This window comes from Pseudorca crassidens, chromosome 8 (assembly GCF_039906515.1).
Source record: "Pseudorca crassidens isolate mPseCra1 chromosome 8, mPseCra1.hap1, whole genome shotgun sequence".
In the NCBI taxonomy this organism is placed as follows: Eukaryota; Metazoa; Chordata; class Mammalia; order Artiodactyla; family Delphinidae; genus Pseudorca; species Pseudorca crassidens.
In genome coordinates, this window is record NC_090303.1 from 8,873,940 (window position 1) to 8,890,334 (window position 16,395).

Here is a 16,395-nt window from a genome sequence, read left to right on the forward strand (position 1 = left end):
GACTGTACAGAGTTCTGTTCGGTTGCCCCACCCCAGTTTTTCTGGCCCTTAACGTCTTATATCACAATGCCACACGGTCACGGCTAAGGAACCGGTATTGGGACATCGCTCTTAGCTCAGGTCAGCAGCTTATTTGGAGGCCACAGCTTTGCCCGTACTGTCCTTTCTCTGTCCCAGGATCCCATCCAGAACACCCTGTGACATTTACTCATCGTGTCTCCTCAGGCTCCCGGGCTGTGGCAGTTTCTCGGACTTCCTCGTTCGTGCTGACCTGGCCAGTGTTGAGGAGGCCTGGTCAGGTGTTTCGTCCCTCAGTTGGGACGTGTCTGATGCTCACTCACAGTTAGGCTGGAGTTCCTGGTTACCGGGAGGAAGACCTGAGCGCCATTCTCGCCACGTCTGGTCAAGGGCACACACTCTCAAGGTGACTCACCACTGGTGACCTTGATCACCTGGCTGAGGTCACGTCTGTCAGGTTTCTCCACCTTACAGTTACTCCTAGACCCCCTCCACCCTTCACACTTGACTCTTTGGAAGGAGGTCCTAAGCACAGCCCACCCTCTAGGGCTGGGGAATAAAGGGCATCTCCTTGGCAGGGGGAGCTATCTACAAAGCTTATTTGGAGTTCTTCTGGAAGAGAGTTTTGCCTGTTCTCCCCATGCGTTCATTCATTCGTCAGTATGGACTCATGGGCATTTAATTTTACACTTTTTAACCCAAAATTGCTCAGGTTTGGCCACTGGGCGCTCTTTCGAGTTGGTCCCTCTGCTGTGTCCCTTCAACGGGGCGGCCCTGATCCTTTTGTTCTCTGAACACGTCCTTACTTTCTGGCGCTACAAGACCCTCCAGCTCACCTCGTAGGCTGCCTGCCCCGGTCTTAGAACCAACCACATCCCCCCATGTCTGCTAGGGATGCAGAGCTGCGAAACAGAGTCCCTGCACACAAGGAACTAGTGGCCAGTCCAGCTAGAAGGCAGGGGGATGGCTTCCTGAGCAAGGGTCCCCCGCCGACCAGATGTGTAAGGCGAGGACTGTGGGAGTAGAGGTGTTGGTGGTCAAAGGGAATGGCGTGGAGGGGAGGACGAATCTAGCCGCTCCTCGAGTGGACCTGTTATCTCCTCTTCCCTCCAGACGGTGCGAGAAGCACGGGCAGACGGATCCGCGCGTCCTGATTCTGTTAGGAGTGCGCTCGGCTGCAGGGACGGCAAACCCCACTGTTGAGGCTTTGGCAAGCACCAGACGTTCACAATCATACACACACATCTGGCTCACGTCTGCTCAGGACAGTCCGTTTTTCTTTCCTCTCTACTGTTGTCGTATCTGTCCTCATGCTCTTTGCCATGGTTTCCTGGGCTGCTGCTCTAAGCTGGTCACCCTGGGGGACCAACAGGTAGGAAAGTGCAGTACTTCTGCTTTCCCCATGGGGCCTGCTTGTCACGGGGGAAGGGAAAGCACCCCAGCACTCGCAGGATGGAGCCCAGCAGGGTTCGATCAGCAGGCTGCTCCTGGGACACAAACGGGGTGGGCAATCCTCCCATTCTCAATATGGAGAGAGAATGGAGAGACCAGTCAGCTGTTCCTGGGGTAGTCCCAGCGCTGGGCACAGCTCTGGGGCAAACAGCATCCCAAGGGAGTGCAGCCGGCCCTGCAGTAGTGACTCAGATCCCTCCTCAGTGAACAGTTTTTGGCCCGGCCACTGGGAAGCAGCCCTCTGTCATCAGCCTCCTTTGGGGACAGCCTCAGCTGCAAAGGGTGGCCTTGCTGCAGCACTCCCCAGGGCGGTCTCAGCACTACCACCCCACGTCTCCTGCCCTCCTTTCACTTCCCAGGGTGTGATCCCGGATCATGGCTGTCTAGGAGCCCACTTCCCAGAGACCGGGTGGTACCAGCGGCACAGAGAGTTAATCTGTGCCCAGGCAGTGGTCTCCTGGAGCCCACCTTGCAGAAGTTGGTGTGTCTGTGCATTTTGGGGGAGAGGGTACCAAGGTTCCATGGGTTTGCAAAAGGTTTGCGGATATAGAAAAGGCGAGGCGTTTGGTTGGGGGTAAGGACTGTGTGTTGAGGGGGAGAAGGAAAGTGAGGAGAGGGTGACAGTCCCAGGGAGGTCTTTTTTTTTTTTTTTTTTTTTTTGCGGTACGCAGGCCTCTCACCGTTGTGGCCTCTCCCGTTGCGGAGCACAGGCTCCGGACGCGCAGGCTCCGGACGCGCAGGCTCAGCGGCCATGGCTCACAGGCCCAGCCGCTACGCGGCATGTGAGATTTTCCCGGACTGGGGCACGAACCCGCGTCCCCTGCGTCGGCAGGCGGACTCTCAACCACTGCGCCACCAGGGAAGCCTGCCCAGGGACGTCTTGGGGGTATCTTAAGGCACGTGCACCCACTCCTGCCCCACCCTTTCCTCACAGCATTTGTTACAGCTGGGACCAAGAATCCCAGCTTCCTAGCTGTGAAATCTTGGGCAAATTTACCAATCCAGCTATATCGCATGTAATGTTTCCAGCTACCCCTTTCAGGGGCTCTTTGAACAATATTAATTTTCAGGGCAAGAAAATAAGAAATAGGAAAAATATCCAAGTCATTGCTCACATATTCCCTTTGATCTAAAGGACAAAAATAGGGCTTCCCTGGTGGCACAGTGGTTGAGAGTCCGCCTGCCGATGCAGGGGACACGGGTTCATGTCCCGGTCCGGGGAGATCCCACATGCCGTGGAGCGGCTGGGCCCGTGAGCCATGGCCGCTGAGCCTGCGCGTCCGGAGCCTGTGCTCCGCCACGGGAGAGGCCGCAACAGTGAGAGGTCCGCGTATCGCCAAAAAAATAATAATAATAATAACAAATAAAGGACAAAAACGTATCAGACTTTTGCCATGGCCAAGACCATCTTTATGGCAACGACAAGCTTCTAAAAAGTTCTTTCAGAACTCCTGGCTGAGAAGAACAAGAGTGAAGCTGCAGAGAGGAGGGACAGAGACACCAGGGTTTCCTGCCCAGACCTCCCTCCTCACCCACCCCTGCAACCTGCTCCCTATGGAGTGCTGGGAAGGGAACCGCCATTCTTGGTATACGCCTGCTTTTCCCTCATTTAAATTGGTTTGAGACTTTTGTTTTCAGGTTTGAGACATTTTAGGGTGGGTAAGGACGGAAAAACTGTGCATTCTCTTTTAGATAATTGCTGCGTGCCTTGTTTTTGTTTAAATTCTTGGGAACTCAAAGTTTCAGCCTGTGAAGTGTGGAGTCCCTGGACCCAGGATGGCTTCGTGGGGCATGGGTCACCCTTAGGAGACTCTGGGCCAGGTGTAGAGTCTGCACTTTGGTGAATCAGGGAGCCAGTTGCATGGGCTAGCAGAGATGGCGAGAGGACAGCAGGTCCAGGGTGCCGTCTACCTTCTGAGGACACTGTATAGGTGTGAAGGCAGACACTGCGTGAATTGGCATCTAAGTCACTGTGGTCCCAGAAATAAGGGTGTGGTCAAGGCATCCAGCCCAGTAGAGGGCAGCAGGGTCAGTGGGACTGGCTGGCCCTGGTGGGGGAGGGGAGGGGAGCAATTTGCGGGTAGGAGGGCCTTCCCGAAAGGGACAAAGAACCCCAGCTTCGTAGCTGTGAAATCTTAGGCGAACTTACCAACGCAGCTTCTGCAAGCGGATGTTGGATATTGTAACACCTCATGAAGTTCAATTCAATCAGTCGGCTAACATGGACCTTGATGTTGTGATAGATTCCGCGATGCAAGATGGATAGACTTGTTGGCTGTGGGTCTGAAGGTTCCCACCACCACCATCACCCCCTGCCCCCGTCCTGGGAGTCTAGTGGAAGAGATATTTCAGCAAAGACACAACTCAGTGCAGTTGAGCTGGATGGATGGGCAGAGCAGGGCAGCTTGGAAAAAAACCAGGGTAGCTTGTCGGCCTGATGGTCCTGGGTCCTTATCATATTCTGTAGCTGACCAGCTGGTGACCTTGGGCAAGTTCCCTAGGATCTTCGCCTATCAGTAAAAAGGGGATAGTAACAGGACCTGCCTCACTCCCACTGAGGGGTCCGCTGGCTGCGACCTCCCCAACTCCCCTGAGGCTCTTTTCCTCCACACCTCCTGTTTCATCCTGTCACCTCTTGGGCTGGGGTGTCCTAGAGGGCAGGAAAAATGTCTGCTCTGTTTCCGAGGCCTGGGGCTCAGGGCCTCAAGGAATGAATGCCCTACTCAGCTGGGAATGAGAGTCCAGGGATTCTGACTTCTTGAGAAATCAGAGCATGGCAGGGATTCTTCAAATCCTTCTGAAGAGACGGTGAACAGTGCGAGTAGAGTCTGAGCGTACCTGGCCTGGGCCCTCAGGGAAGCGAACAAGGGGTCTGTCGTGTCTCCTCCCCGGACACGCTTACTTTGTACTTTGGATTCAGGGCCACAAGGTTTTTGGTGGCTGGCTACTTTTAAAGAAGTCCATTCAGAGATGATTTTCCTGCTCAGTCTCTCCACTGGTCCCGACAAGCCATGTTTTTCCTGCTCTGTGCTCGGACAGGACGGGCAGGGCTGCTCCTGAAGAGCCAGGGTGGGCCTGGATGTTGCATTCCTGAATCAGGGACAATTCCTGGTAACTGCACTCCAAGATGTGCCCACTTTTCCAGGTGGGATTCTAAGAACATTTGGTCCGGGTGACAGATGCAATCTATGTCTCTTCTGCAGGAAGTAGGGTGGAGTGCCTTCCAGGAAACGTCTTCCTCGTGTAAGGGGCTTTGTGCGTTCACAAGATAAAGTGTTGATGAAACTGTTCTTTTGTACGGGAGGAAGGGCACTTCTAATTCTGCAGAAGGGCCCACATTTTACAAGGGGATCTTCAAGAGCATGCTGTCCACTTCCCAGTTTTCACCAATGGGGAAACCGAGGCTGTGGGACTGAGTAAGGGGCATCTGTGTCTTGGGGATGTTGGCATCTATCTGCCTTTCCTCCTCTGAGCATCCCTCTGTCTGGGACCTTCTTTCTTGTCCACTCCTGGCCTGCCTAAATCTTGCTAATTTCAAGAAGACGTGCCTTCTAAAGTCTTTCCCGACCCTCTGCCTCCGTTGGCCAGACTTTCCAGGGCTTCCAAAGCATCTTGGGTTTCCTCTGTTACGGCCGTGCTGCTTTATGTGTGCACTACCCCCAGCAGACTGTAAGTCACAGGCGGGCAGCGAGGTTTCGCTTTCTTAGAGCACAATAATTATGGCGCCGAACGAATGAATGAACGAACGAATGAATGAACGAACGAACCAGTTGTGCAGGAACCAGGACTTTGCCTGCCTATTCGGGACCCGCCAGCCCGTGAACACTTTGAGTCTGGGCTGCTCAACGGGTCTAATAATTCTCAGTCCCACCTGGCCAACGCAGAGAGGTCGCAGGGCCGCACGGGGCCCCGGGCGCGCCTGGAGCGCGCTGCTTTGTTAGGGCGATGAATCCAGGTGACCGGCCGGCCCGGGCGTGGCGGCGGCGATTGCCCGCGCCGCCTCGAGGGGGCCCTGCGGCGGGCGCGGCCGCGAGCCAGGAGGACGGGCCCGCCCGCGCGCTGCTCGCGCTGCTCGGCGCCCTGTCTGCTGCGGCCATCGCCCCACGGGACCGCGCCGCCGCTCGCCCAGGTACTGGAGGGGGGCACGCGCCGCCAACCTCTTTGTCTCGGGCGGGCGGGCTCCGGCGTCTGCTCCTGGGGAGCGGGCAGGGGGCTCGGGGCGCGCAGGGGAACGGAGCTCTGGGCGCGCGGGGACCTGAGCTGGGGGCGAGAGTTCGGCCGGGGTTCGGGAACGGGGGAGCGGGGCTCAGGGACAGAGTCGGGTGAACGCGGCGGGGGGCGCGGGCGGGCTCGGCCGGGGTCCGGGACGTGGTCTGGGGACGGGGGCGCGGGGACGCGGCTGGGGCGCGCGGACGCAGCCGCGGAGCGGGCCGTGTGCGTCAGGGGCCCTCTGCGCCGGGGCGCCCTGGACGGCGGGCGCGGGCCGGAGCGGCACTGTCGCGGCGGCGCCCGGGTGGACTTCGCTCTCCAGGACGGGTCCCGAGACTCCGGGGCGGAGAGCCGAGTTGGAGCTTCAGTGGGAAGGCTCAGAACCCTTCTCCCGCTCTTTGCAAGCGGGCTTTCCGGTGCGTCTCTGTTTCCCTTTCCCTGTGTTGGTCGGGAAGTAGGGGGTCCCTTGGCGCTTCCTTCCTGACTTCTGAAGGAGCGGGAACCGGGCGGGGGCGTGCGGGGCCGGGGCCACCTGCGGCACGTGCCTGCTGCCACGCCGGCGCTGTCGCTGACAGGCAGGAAGAGGGAGGGTCCGGGGCTCGGTGGGCGCCGCCTGGGTCTGATAAGTGAGATGGGGTCGTTTGCCTGAAGTGATTTGAAAATCTGTGTGGCGGGAAGGGGCTGAAGAGCTCCCGTTGAATTCTTGAGACAGCGCTGGCGGGTGCCCCCCATTCTCCAGTGTGGTTAAAAAAATAAAAGCCCATGGGGTGTGTGGCCTGCAGAGACCGCTGTTGAGGGAGGTCACTGCCCACTTAGAAGTCCCCCAGACCCTGAGGGTGTCCCTGTCCTTCACACACTTTGATCTTCTGGCAGAGTTTTCCCCCATTTTCACTCTTTTGTAATGTGAATGCGTGTTCACGGAGGACTCTTTAAATATTCTGAAAATGTGACTGAAAATTATCATTGCGTGGATATCGCAAAGCCCTTCAGAACTAACCGTCTTGGCATTTTGGTATACATGGTCTGTGCGTATTATTCTTTGTGAAGTGCTTTAGTTCTTTGCCTTTTGAAAGAGACTTGTGTGTCCTTGTGATTCTCTCCTCTTTAGGGCCTGGGAGGTTATATTTACAAATCAATCAACAAGTATTAAGAAAGGCATTTCTGTGCGGAGGCCTGGAGGGGCCAGGGAGTCGCTGCAGCTGGAGGGTGGAGCGGGCAAGGCCATTCTGCGGAGAACGAGGGGACCTCTGTGCACAGGGAGCTGACTGTGGGATCTGGCAGGAGGCCAGGCTCCTGACCTCAAAGACAAAGTAACAGTAATCTAACTTAGTAACTTTACAAAGTAATAGTGACCCCGGAGACGAAGTAATAGCATGGTCGTAGCAAATGCTTATGGAGTGTTTGCTTGGGCTAAATGCTTTGCATCCATTCGTTGCATTCAGTCACATAACAGCCCTTGGAGGGAGCTGGGGTTCGTGGTCCATTTTACAGATGTGCAAACTGAGAGGCAAAGAAAGGCTAAGTGTCTTGTCCAAGTTGTCGCCCCACGTGGTGGTGCAGCCCAGGATTCGGCCAGGACAGTGGGGTTCCAGGGCCCCGAAGTTGCTGCTGCTTGTCTGTCAAGTGGATGCATGTCCTGGCCGCAAATTCCTCAGCTGAGGTGCCAAAGTTAGCAGCAGCAGCAGATGAGTTATTTCTTTACAAACCAAGGAAAAGATAGAAAAAGCAGTAGCCTCAGGGACCTGGTGTTCCTGGATGCAAACTGACTTGGCTCTTACAAAGTGTAGCTTTGGCACCTACGGGTTTTCAGTGGAGCTATTTGCACACGTGACCCTGGGAGCTAAAGGTCACCAGGTCAAAGTGTGTTCCTGGGCTGCAGGAGATATTACTGATGGGATTAAAAATGGCCTGGGAATAAGGCAAAAAGGCAAGAAAAGAGAGGGGAAAGGCCAAGAGGGGACGATTTCTGACCCACCATGTGGCGACGGCAGCTTGTACACAAGGCCCGTTTTACAGGTGCCTACATTTATTAAAGTGCAAAACAGCTGGGGACTAGATCAGACCCAGCCCTCTGGCTCTCCCTGCGCGCGCAGCTCCTCCTCTAGGGTCAGCCTGGCAAAAACCACCACCACGCTAGGAGAAAGCCTTTTGTACCCGAACCAAACCCTGCTCCACCCCTGACCCCTGCCCCCAAACTCCTGTGCGGGCGAGGTGCCAGCTCTTCCTGCTAGAGAAATAGCCCGCCTCCAGCAGGCAGAAAGTTACTGTTGTATCCCAGCCACCCAGTGCATCCACAGCTCCCTGAGTAGAGAGGCTTCCTTACAGCGGCTCTGCTTTCTCTCGGAGAGGCGCCTGTTTTGTGGCTGCGTTTGACGGGTCTTCTGGTACCAGGCGGTGGGTTGGGATGGGGTCCCGGAGGTACACAGACCCTGAACCCTAGGCTCTTTCCTGTGCGACCCGGTAAGCACGGGAGTCATCAGTGACCTGGAGCCGGCCCTGTCCCCCTGGAGTCCTTTGCGGTTATCTCTGTTGATCCAGAATAAGGGGTGTGGCCAGTTGGTTAGTTAAATAGGCATTCTGTTAACTCAGAGTCGCTACATGTTCCTGGTGGTTAGCAAGAGTGTTCAGAATCATCACTGCTTTCATTATTGTCCGGGTTCTGGGCACTACTCTGGCTACTGAAAGAGTCACCTCTTTGAATCCTCTCAGTTAAGCAGAGGCGGGTGTGAGAGGGCGTCGTGTGGCCTGTCCACGTGGAGTGACATTTAAACCCCAGCTGTCCGACAGCGAGGGTGTACTTTTCCGTGCTGCCTCACTGATTTTAAAACACCTAGACATTAAAAACTGCCTCAGGCAGAATGCTGCTGAATGTGAGTGAACCGTCTCTTAGGGTTCAGAAGATGTTTTGAATCTTCCAGGCTGTTGAGTCCCTAGAAAAGGCAGATTTGCTGCTCTGTAGTTGTGAGTGAGCTCAGCGTGGGAACACTTATTTCCTTGATGTCTGTCCTTTCCCCATAAAAGCAGAAAACTAGAATCTCCAGGTTTCTGGAGCTTCCTTTTGCACTTGAGTTTGGCGAACCGCACCCCTCCCCCTGCCCCCCGCACGCATCATTTTGGTGTGGGTCGGCCGGGTGTCCGCCTGCCAGGGCCACAAGCCAGGCCCTCTTGCAGGGACATCTCTTTCTCTTGCTCTGTGTGCACTCGGGGTCCCCACTGCACGCCTGGCCCTGGTGCAGGCCGGCCGGATGTCTCCTACCTGCTGTCCCAGACCCCCGCTGGGGACTGCCTCTGCTGGATAGGAGGGAGGAGGCCAGTGAAGGTGAGGGTGACCGCCACCTGGGGCCACTGATAGGAGCCATCAGAATGCCCTACTGTGTCACTGAGGGGAGGATAGTCATTGTGATGACCCCTAGACATTTAAAAAGAGCTATGTTAATTTTTTTAAAAAGAAGGCGATGATCTGATATTAATATGTTTGGTCCCAAATGGGCTAAATTAATGAAAAATTTATGTCTAAGGAGTCTGTGTCAGTGATCAGGAAAATTCCCTCTGGTGGAGCATTTCCTGATCGTGCCAAGGAGGTGCCCCCAGAGCCACCAACTCTGGGAGAAGAGGTTTCCTCACGTTCCATGCCCACCCACCCCAATCCCCCTACGCCCGCCCGCCTGGGGTGGAAGCCCTGGGAGCCCTTGGCAAGTATCTCCCCGGCTCCCAGCCCAGTAACCTTGCAAGATTAATGCCTTCTTTTGATGGTGTGGTTACCCATGCGCGATGGGGTGCTTGCTATCCGCGATCAGAGAGATCGTCACCCAACGTTGCAAGATAACATTTTTGTCTCTGTTTTCCGGAATGGACACTGAGACGCAGTGAGCTGAAGTCATTTGCCTGTGTCATGGGGCTGGTTGGAACCCAGGTCTGTCTGGGGACAGAGCCTGTGCCTGGCCCTCATCCACAGGTGAGTGCCCCCTTGGTCACAGGGACCTGAGCCTGTGCATGGAGGGGGTGGTGTGGTGCTGGGCGGGGTCCCAGAGTGGAACCCAGGTCCCTCCGCGATGCTGGGACTTCTTCCCAAGGCCAGGGGTCTCCATGGTCCCCTGCCCCTGTCACCCCTCCTCGAGGGCCTGGCGAAGGCTCTGAAAGCTCTCGAGTGCCCGCCGTCCGTAGCTGGCCGGGGTTCCGGCCCCAGCTGCTTCCTCGGATGTGGAGCCTTCGCCCCTCTTCCTCCTTCCTCAGCTCTGACTATGGCACGTGGCCAGCTGCCTGCTTTCCCCTTCCTCTTCTCCCTGGGGGAGCTGATAGCACTCAGGACGCCCTGTGCGGGCACGGCTCTGTTTCTAAGATTGAGGAGACATATGAGGGAATCCTCATTCCAGCTTCCCGAGTGGCAGCCTGTTTGTGCCACTCCCAGCCAGTCTGCGCCCGTGTGCTGGGGGAACCCCCCCCAGGTGGGAAGGGTGTCACCTCCTTTCGTCGTGTCTTAGGGGGTGGCAGCCACAGGGTATGACCTGGAACCTCTTGAGCGTAGGTTTTCCGAAGCTGGTGATGAACAACAAACCCCGAGGTTTTAAAGACACACGAATGAGTTAGGTGCCCCAGTGGAAGAAGGCCAAGGCTCTGGAGAAGGGGCAGAGGGGGAGGCAAAGGCAATGCATGCAGTGAGGCCCGCCTGCCTCTTCTTTCCAGGAGAGGCGGCTGTGCCCCGGAAACTCGGGAGCCGGTTGTTTCACACTGGAGGATTCAGGAATCCGCTCCCCTCATTACCCTGGACCACAGCTGCTCTGTGTTGCATCTCACTCATGGTGGAGCCTCCCAGGGCGCGGGGGAGCAGCCTACAGCTGGCCGTGCGAATCGCCCCGGGGCCAGGCTGGGCCATTAGCTGGGGCGTCTGCGTTCTGTACACATTCCTCCCGGGGCTGCGGGAACAAAAGGGCCCCATTGACTCCGTCCTGGCGTTCTCCTCCGCTCGCAATCCATCACCTTTTTCAGAGGTTTCCTGAGTGCTCACCCCTCACCACTGGTGATTTTGGATGCACATCAAAGGCAGCGTGCTGGGAGGAAAGAGCTGGGCTCTGGCGGCCACAGGTCTGGGGTAGAAGGCGCCCTTTGTCCCGTGACTGCCCTCTTCGTTTCCCACCTGCAGCCCGGGGACATCGCCGCCCTCTGCGTGACTCGTACCGGCGCTCCTCCTGGGCGCTGTTTTGTCTGACTGCGGGGGTCCCGCGCGTGGCCCTGCACATCCCTCCTGCTTGCCAGCTCCTGGGCCGCTACGTACTCTGGTTCTGCCAAATTTCCACCGCCCCAGGGGCTCCGGCTGAAACATCACTTCCCCATTCTCGGAGGCCCTATCTGGTCCCCCTGGGGACAAGCCTTTGTGATAACAGGAGGACGCGTGGTGGGGACTCAGGAGTTTGCCCATGAGCTTGGACAGGTGTGTTTCCAGTTTCTCTTCTCTGGAAAGACCAGAAGCGCCCAGTGGCTGGGGGTGGAGGAAAGGGAACACACCTCTGCTCGCGTCCACTGGGCTGGCGGCTGAGTGAGGCAGGCCCGGCTCTCAGCTGGCCAGGCACATGTTTTCTCTTGTCCTGCCCTAGGAGGGGAGGGGACGTTTGTCATCTGTGTTGCTCAGGGGGTGGGAGAGGATTCGCAGGGAACGGACATGCCTTTGCTTCCTAAATTATTTTTTGATTCTTTTTCTACAAAGTAATTTTTGTGTAATACGTTTGCTGTAGACTTGGAAAAGAGGGAGAAATGTTAAGAATGCAGGAAAAATGTCCTAATATTACCACCCAGGGAGCGATGTTTTCACCCTCTTGTATGCTGTGTACATTCTGTGCTTTTCATGTTTACCAACTTGAGATCAATGTATTATTTTAGCATCAATGTGGCAATATAAGCATTTCCCCACTTGTAACTAACTCTGCATACACACGAGTGTTGATGACAGTACAGAGCCCAGTAAGTACGTGATGACCATTTGTCCTCTGGTCACGGACGGCCTGCGTGCATCCTTGCACGGAGATCGTTGGGCAAGATCCTGGCCAGTCATGTTCTTGGAGGGACTCCTAAGGTGGTTCGAGGTCAAAGAACACAAACTACTTTTTTTTTTTTTTTTTTTGCGATACATGGGCCTCTCACTGTTGTGACCTCTCCCGTTGCGGAGCACAGGCTCTGGACGCGCAGGTTCAGCGGCCATGGCTCACAGGCCCAGCCGCTCCGCGGCATGTGGGATCTTCCCGGACCAGGGCACGAACCCGTGTCCCCTGCATCGGCAGGCAGACTCTCAACCACTGCGCCACCAGGGAAGCCCCACAAACTATTTTTGATTGTGGTAAAATACCCATAACATAACTTAACCATTTTCAAGTGTACAGTTCCATGGCATTAGTACTTTTGTATTGTGAGACCGTCACCACCATCCGTGAACAGAACGCTTTTCATTTTGCAAAACAAACTCCATCCCCATTAAACACTTACTCCCCATCCCTCCTCCGCCAGCCCCTGTCACCCACCATTCTACTTTCTGTTTCTATGGATTTGACTACTCTAGGTACTTTATGGAAGTGGCATCATATAATACTTGTTTTTTTGGAGGGACTGGCTTATTTCACTTAACATAATGTCCTCGAGTTTCATCCGTGTTGTAGGATGTGTCAGAATTTCCTTCCTTTTTAAGACTGAATGATACTCCATTGTACATAAAGGCCACCTTTTGTTGATCCATTTGTCCTCCAATGGACACTTGGGTTGCTTTCACCTTTGGGCTATTTTGAATAACGCTGCTCTGAACATGGGTGTGCAGGTATACGTTTGGATCCCTGCTGTCACGTCTTTGGGGTGTATACCTAGAAGTGAACACAAGGTTTTTGAAGCCCCTTGAGATAAGTGGTTGGATTGCAGTCGAGAAACAGCGTGCTCGCAGAACCCTCTTCGTGGTCTCCCAGGGTGCCTGAACTCCCGGCCGGCTTGGCGCACGCTGGGAAAAACCAGGCCTGCAGGAAAAGGAAGAGGGAGACTTCTTACCGAGCTATTTTGACAGATTGTGTAAACTCAGTGATTAATGGAATGAGAAAGCAGGAAGAATGTCTTTCATTAAGAAAAAAAAAAAGAGCCTTTGGGGTTGCTTGGTTTTATTTTCAATTAAAAGGGTCTGATTTTGTTTCTGGAGAATGGCTTTAATTTGGATAAATGGTTCAGTCTGGGACCCGCATGCCAGAACCTATGATGTATGAGTGCAATTATTCCGGGTTTCCTCAGGAACAGCACAGATCCGGGCCCTGCTCTGGCCTGGCCTTGGTGCAATGGCGATGACGGCCGCTGTGCCTTAGAGGGACACCGCTCTTCTGATCAGTACCTGGGGCCTGCGGGGCCCGAGGCCCAACCAGGTGGATGCTGGTTAATTTTTACCCTCCAAGAACGTGTTCACAGTCTCAAGTCAGGAATGCCAACCAGCAGGCCCTACCCCCGGCACTGGAACACGTTGGACCAGAATTACTGGCATCTTTTCCAGTGTGGGCATTTGCAGAATTGGTCAGGCTTGGGGGATTCAAAGGCGGGGGGACATCCTTACATTGTCCCCTATTTATGGAGGCTCCCTGGCCCAGGCAGGGTTCAGGCCCTGGGCGCTGGGCTCTCTGCAGGGTGGTCCGGTGGGGCTTCTTTGGAAGGAGATGCTGGACTGAAGGATGTGATGGAGTCAATCCTGGGCTCTCTGGGAAGGATCCATTGGGTGGAGGGCCAGTGAGGGCAGAGGCCTCAGGTGGGAGCCGCCTGGTGCGTTCCCGGAGCAGGGAAGGGATTGAGGAAGGCGGAGGAATAAGAAGACACCAGCATTCTGCTCCTGATACTAGGAGCACCGTGTCAAAGCCTTAGCCTTCCGTGCTAATGGGGGTGGCAGGTCCGCCATGAGTCCTGGCCAGCCTGGGGCCTGTGGGAGCTGGGGTGAGGGCGGGGAGTCTCCACAGGAATGTGCGCGAGTGCAGCCCACAAAGGAAGGACAGTTTGCTGAACCAGGTGGTTGGAGAATCATGGAGCCTGGAGATATTGTAACCCCGAAGATCCCGTGGCCCAGAATGAGAAGCATGCCCATTGCGGCGGGCTGGGGTTCTGGGATGCGTGGGCCTCGGCGTGCAGGAGAAAGGAGCGTGCACCCCGCTTTCGGGGGAGTGAGGGACTGAGCCCGCCAGACCGCAGGCCGCCCGCCTGCGAGAGCTCCTGTGTGCTGTTCTGCTCGTGAAAGGCCGCTGTGCACGGGCCCCTGAGGAAGGGCAGTTCTCAGCATAACAATAGGAGCGTCTTGGGCTGAGGGCTGGCCAGGCTGATGAAGACTTTGGGTGACATGGGTGACTGGCAACAAGAGGGTTGATGTCTCTTGCACTTCACTTCCCCCCACCGCCATTTAAATGGAAAAAATCCAAAATATAGGTCATCTGTAAGAGCCTAAGTCACTTCTACAGAATTCGTTTCTTGCTAGAGGCACTATCGTGACACAGGATCGTCTTCCTCTTCCCGGCTTGGTTTTTGTAACAGTTCAGCGTTAGGGGTGGGGTGTGTATTTGTATGCTGGTGGTTTTCCCAAACCTATATCCTATGCTAAGCATTTCCCGTGTATCTGCCTCGACTTCACAGTTCTCACAGCGATGACTCTTACAGCCCTTCAGCGTGATGACCGTACCTGCATGAGCTCCCAGCCGCTGGGCTGGCTACTTGCGGGTAAGTGATTCTCGTTAGAGCTGCTTCTTTCAGAAGGTGAAAGAAGAAGGCGCTTGGCTCCGGCTTGCTGGGGACCTGCCGGCCTCTGGTTTTGTGTGTAGCCCACGGGGAGGTCTGTGCAGCCTCAGGCCTGGCCCGGACACAGCCCCTCCCTCTGCCTAGGCTGCTTGTCCTGCCCCAAGGGGCCAAGTTTTCCTTCCAGCTTGCGGGGCCTGCGCGCCACAGTGGGCGGAGGTGAGCGTGGCTCTTGCTTGGTTAGGTCCTCACAAAGGCACCGGGGTCAGGGCCCAGCACCGCACCCTGTGGCCTGCTGTGTGCTGATGGAATTACGTGCACTGGAGCAGCAGTGCTTCTGACCTCGGCTCTGGGAGCCTTTGTGACCAAGAATCTTGGCCAGTGTCCAGCTAGGACCTGTCGGGGCTGAACTCAGCTCTGCAACCAATAATGTTCTAGTGGGGTCCAGACAGTCTCAGCTTTCAGGTTTCACTGCCAAGATGAGTTGGATTAACGGGCTGGAGCTGACGAAGACTTTTGGCCAATGGTGATCTTTCTTGTGTGCTCTCCCGTGACCCCTGGTTTACTGCCTTCCTTCCATTTGGCCTCACTGGTTGTTTCTGATGTGTTCTGTCTGTTGTCAGACCCGTGCGCTTTCAGGACCTCAGCTTCTCTGTGTACCCTGGTGCTGCTGGAAATGGCATGGTCCTGCTTGTTTGCTCTGGGGCCGCGGTACAAAGGGAGTGTGCTCTGCAGTAACCACTGTGGCCTGGGTCCTGCCTCTGCGTGTGACCCTGGGACAGCCGTCTTGCGCTTGAAGTGTTGCTGAACACGGGGGGGTTGGTATCACGGACCCCCCCCCCCCCACCAGGTTGCTGCGGTAACTGTGATGTCGTGTACACACTAGGTGTCATAGTCATGACTCTTCTCTCCTCTTTAGTCATTAAGCCTTTCGAGGAGCTGAATCCAGGAGAAGCCTTCCACCCACTCCCCACCCCATGCTAGCCCGCCTCAGAGATAGAGCTCCTGGGAAGGAGGTGAGGGTGTGGGACCCCCGAGCTCTTCTCAGCCAGGCCCATGTCCTCTGGGTGGAACCTGGCAGTCACAGGCCCACGCTGCCCTTCCTGACGCCCAGTTAGCACATCCTTGGTCTTCTGACGTACTCTGGGATTGGGCTGTGTATATTTTGTTTGTATCTCTCCTCACTAAAATCTGAGTTCTTCCAAGGACAAGATCCAGGGCGTCCTATATCTTCGTGTGGTAAGGGTTTTGGAAGGAGCCCAGGGACAGCTCCGTGACCTTGGGCAAGGCCTTTGCCACTGGAGCCTCCCTACTCTGAGGCTTCAGCATGGGAGTGGACGATGCCACATCTAAGTGGAAACATTTGAGAAGCTGGCTCTTTACTAGAAGAGAAGGAGGTGCTTGCATATTTTCCCAGGGTTTCATTAATTTTTCTCAGGGCCACCATTTTCTACTTCCTGGGAGTTTTGCTTTGCAATATACTCCATGAGCTTTCAGAGGAGGGCAGTTGACGCTTATCTTACAGACTTGAGAATGTAGCCCACTGTAATTTTCTTGGAAAACAGCCATGTCCCAAGTTGTCGTATTAGAGAAAGTTGATGGTAAATGTCTGCTAGGAATTCATGAGGCTCCCAGACAAGGGTTGGGAACACAAAACCGTTACTTTACTATCTTGGTAGCACAAAAGAATATTCATGTCGGACAGAATGTGTTGTGGGATTCCTTGAAATCCACAGTGCTAGATGGCAAGAATCATTTCCTTTGTCTTTCTCTCAGAATGGATTCCAGTCTCCATACAGATCCACTAGCAATGTATAAATCTCTTGTCCGATATTTAAATGAGAGTTTTGTTCTTATGAAAATGGTGGGCATCCACCAGACTCGTGCTGAGAAAAGGGTCACCTCTCCCACTTACCTGCTTTCTGCCCAGATCATGTTCACAAATTCTTTCTGTGGGACTGAATGCATTTTAAAACATGGCTACATTTTATT

General features: G+C 55.2%; 1 protein-coding gene across 2 annotated transcripts in view; it reads left to right on the forward strand.

Annotated features, from left to right (window-relative positions):
- The first annotated feature begins 5,504 nt into the window (after positions 1-5,504).
- TNS3 (tensin 3) overlaps positions 5,505-16,395 on the forward strand; it is a 228,205-nt gene continuing 217,314 nt past the window's right edge. The window contains exon 1 of one of the 2 annotated variants that reach the window (XM_067745699.1): positions 5,505-5,599. The gene's annotated coding sequence lies outside the window, so the exon portion shown is untranslated. Of the gene's footprint in view, positions 5,600-5,953; positions 6,096-16,395 lie in introns of those variants that run through there. The other variant, XM_067745698.1, reaches the window with a different exon arrangement.